The sequence below is a fragment of the Staurois parvus genome, unplaced genomic scaffold (genome assembly GCF_062004578.1).
Source record: "Staurois parvus isolate SC_StPar_1 unplaced genomic scaffold, SC_StPar_1.0 ptg000154l, whole genome shotgun sequence".
NCBI classification, from domain to species: Eukaryota; Metazoa; Chordata; class Amphibia; order Anura; family Ranidae; genus Staurois; species Staurois parvus.
In genome coordinates, this window is record NW_028317950.1 from 25,445,328 (window position 1) to 25,449,283 (window position 3,956).

A 3,956-nucleotide genomic window follows, 5' to 3' on the forward strand; every position below is an offset into this window, starting at 1 on the left:
TTCCGGTGCCCATGCACCACTAAGCTCCAAGGCGATCCCTGCTAACCACGCCCGTTGTCGTCTCAGCCTCGCCCCCTTCTCCCCTGTCTTGTACAGCTGAGAAGCTCGTGGTAGTGGGAATGTCGTTCCTTGTGTTGATATAAACCAATCAGCTTCCATCTGCTTGTTCAGTAAACGTTGGAAATGAAAGCTAGAAGCTGATTGGTAGCCATGCACAGCTGCTCTCCTCTGTAGTGCAGTGATAGGGGCTGCATTCGATGGCTATCTGCCTTCAGAGAGGGGACAGTCATTCAGCTGCTGAAGCTATATTTCCAGATATTTATATTGAGAAACATTTTTTAATAAGCTTTTAAAAAAGTGTCACTGCAGGAAAATAACATGGAGGTCACCGCAGACATAAGAGTGAGGCGGCTGGTCCCTGCCTGGGTGCTGTGGACACAGTAATGACATGGAGGATGGTGGAACAAACTGCAGAAAGCAGGAGTCAAGAATCTGACACTTCCAGAAGTGTCAGACTGCAGAAATTACATCTGTCACAATTCTGCAAGAGGTCAGAGATAGGTGGTGGGGGGGGGGGGGGATTGTGTTTCTGTAAAACCCAAACAATTTATTTTAGTTTTAGGCCCCATTCACACGTGAGTGGGGGCAGACTGACAACTCATGGGGCCCCCAGGCAATAGGGGATCATGGGGCCCCTGTGTCCTTGCCCAAACTCAAAAAAGCCTATGAAAAAGGTACCAGGGGCATCTCATGGGGCCCCCTACTGACCCCGGGCCCTTGGGCAGTGCCCAAGTTTCCACTTGGTCAGTCCGCCCTTGCATGTGAGTGATTTGTAGCTCTAAGCTCCAAAATTCTTCAGGAGAAAAAAATCAATTATTCTCAATGGAGATGGTTCACATCTCCACTCCTAGTCGCCTGAAGCTCAAACAAGTTCTGGAGTTTTTTTGCCGCTCAAATCAGGCACAATTGCACGTTTTTGAGAGTTTTTAATTCCATAGAAATGGATGGAAACATGATTTCCCACATTTTCGAGCATTTTGTTGGTTTTTTTTGGAGCATTTTTCTGCTCTAATGAAAAGATGCAAAAAATAAATAATAACAATAAATGATTAAATGTTAAAAAAATTTAAATAAATGCATAATTTGTAATAATACCAATTAACCCCAACCCTAAAAATAAATAATAATAAGATAGTAAAAATATTAACCCCTAACCTCTAACTCCCAACCCTAACACCTAACCCCCTAACCCTAAACTTAACCCCTAAACCTAACCCAAACCCTAATCCCTAACTGTAACCGCAACCCCTAATCCTAGCCCTAATACCTAACCATAACAAAATAATAATAATAATAATAATAATAATAAATTAAATAGAAGCTGATGGAAAAGCTAAAAAAAGCTGAAAAGCTTTAAAAACGCCATACAAAAAAAAAGCACAGAAACACTCAAAAAAGACGCATAGAAACATGCAACAAAAATGCCTGAAAAAAACTCAACGCTCAGATGTGAATGGAGCCATATGCAGGCCATAGATGGTTTGTTTATCGGCCGATTTTTCATCTGAAAAAACGAAACATCGTTCCTTCTGTAATCCGATGTTGCCACCAATGATTTAGAAAATCCGCCTTTTTTTGCGAATTTTCCAGCATGCCTGATAAACAAAATGAGGAGGAACCACGAAAATCAGCCAATGCCATTGCCCCACTAACAGTGCGAAAATCGGCCGATTATTATTTCGGACGAAAAATCGGCTGATAAACGTCTATGGCCTGCATTAGAATATGGAACTTCCCTTCACTTCCTCTTCAAAAGTACAACAGGATGTCAGAGTAGATTTGTTGGAAGTTACTCCCTTTAAGGCTATTTCACACTGACTGGGGAGGGGGTGATATAAATAGGTGTCTGATCCTCAGTTTTATTGTCCCCCTGCCACACATTGGAATTCTAAAGTAACAGCCTGACCAGGAGCAGACTGACAACTCATGGGGCCCCCAGGCAATAGGGGATCATGGGGCCCCTGTGTCCTTGCCCAAACTCAAAAAAGCCTATGTAAAAGGTACCAGGGGCATCTCATGGGGCCCCCTACTGACCCCGGGCCCTCGGGCAGTGCCCAAGTTTCCAAATGGTCAGTCCGCCCCTGAGCCTGACATGGCTATATACATGATGCAGCCATGATTTGAACTCAAGCTGCAGAGTTTGACAGGTGCCGCCACCCACACAGGATTGTAACAGTTTAAGGCTTCATTCACATGGGTTCATAGACCCACGCCCCATATGGAGGGCTGCGTTTATACCCCCAGAGAATAACAGCTGTTCTGTGCAGCTGCATGCAGCCAGCCTGTCATAATCAACATGCTGAGAGATGCAGTGGCTGTATGGATCTTTGCACACATGCCAGTATTTCCATCCATACATGGATGACCACACAGCTCTGGTTTTGGATTTAGGCAGAGTTTGTATTGCTTGCAGAGTAAGTCCAATCTGATATAGCAGACTAACTGGCCTTCAGAAACGAGCCTTACAGTATTCATAGTCATTCTGATGTCAAATTAGAGCACCAGCTGCCCAATGCAGCAGTTATTTGTTGTATCCGGAGGGGGTGTTGCAGCTCCAATTCCACCCAATCAAAGGGCTTGAGGGATTAATAGTAGTTGTCCTGGAGGACATTTTATTTTGCTTAGCTGTCACATTCATGCCAGCTATCCGTGGTACAGCTTTAATTCCATATGACAAGATTTAACAATCTGACAACCAAAATATTATTCAACAGAATTATATTTCAATTTGTTAGATACCAAATATGATATCGATTAGATGCATCTTTCTCCTAGGGGGGCCTAGTGTGTCTTAATAACCTTTCTGGACCTTGGAAGTTAGGCGTGTTTGGTGTCTTACTGATTGATATCTTCTAATATATTAGTGTAACAACTTCATAGAAAGGTAACATCATTACAGTAAGAATTATGGATATATGAAACAACTCTGTGCTGTTCAGCTGTAGGCCGGTATGTAGCCCTATCAATGTGTATTCCTGTGCTGTACCCATTTATGAATTGGCCATTTATGACAGGGCTTTATTGCTAGCCTTTTGAAGACTCACTAGTAGAGGTTTGTGACATCTCTGTATTCTTTCTTAGTTGGCCTGCATTATGCCAAATGTGTCCTAAGGTGGCTTAAAGTGTTGTCTGCTTCTTCTTGCTTTGGATGCCCCCGCAGCAAGCCATGTGCTAAGGGTGCACTGGTGCGGGCTTGCCTCTGAACTGGGCTATGTGCATCTATAAGGACACTGGTAAGCCACGCCCCTGCTCCATTCTCACAAAAGTTTGACTAAGGCTGGCCATACACTATACAATTTCCTACACTTTTCTGTCCAATTTCTGCCCAATTTCCTTTAGATTTACCTTCAACTACGTAGTGCAAGGGCCTGCCTAATTGGATACAATTGAAAGTGTTGTGTAAGTTTGACCTTATATTATATGGTTTTTGGTAAATCTAAACTAAAATTCTCAAGAACATTGTATAATGTATGGACAGCTTTACAGTAGTGGGGACCTATGGCTCCTGCTGTTCTCAGTATCCTGTGAAACCAAGAAGTGAGAGTGCTGCAGCCAGGACAGTGCTAGATCGGTGAGAGCAGGCAGTCAAGTAATTAGGGACAGGGCTGGGATAGTTAGTGGGATGTTGCTGAGGCTTCATAAAGTTAACATAATTGTGATCTAACTGTAGATATCGCCAGAAGAGAGACCAATGAAAAGCACTTATGGACAGTTTCAAGATCCAAGTCTAGTTAGAGCAGCATCTCTGTCTGCTGCTTGCTCTCTCTTCATTCTGGCCCATTGCTGAATAAAGACCCCTGTTTTGGACACCTCCCATTGGTACGTTGGTGAGGTTGTATCTAAATTATGGTCAATCAGAAAGTTTCTCATTGCTTCTGTGATCTGGTGATCGCACT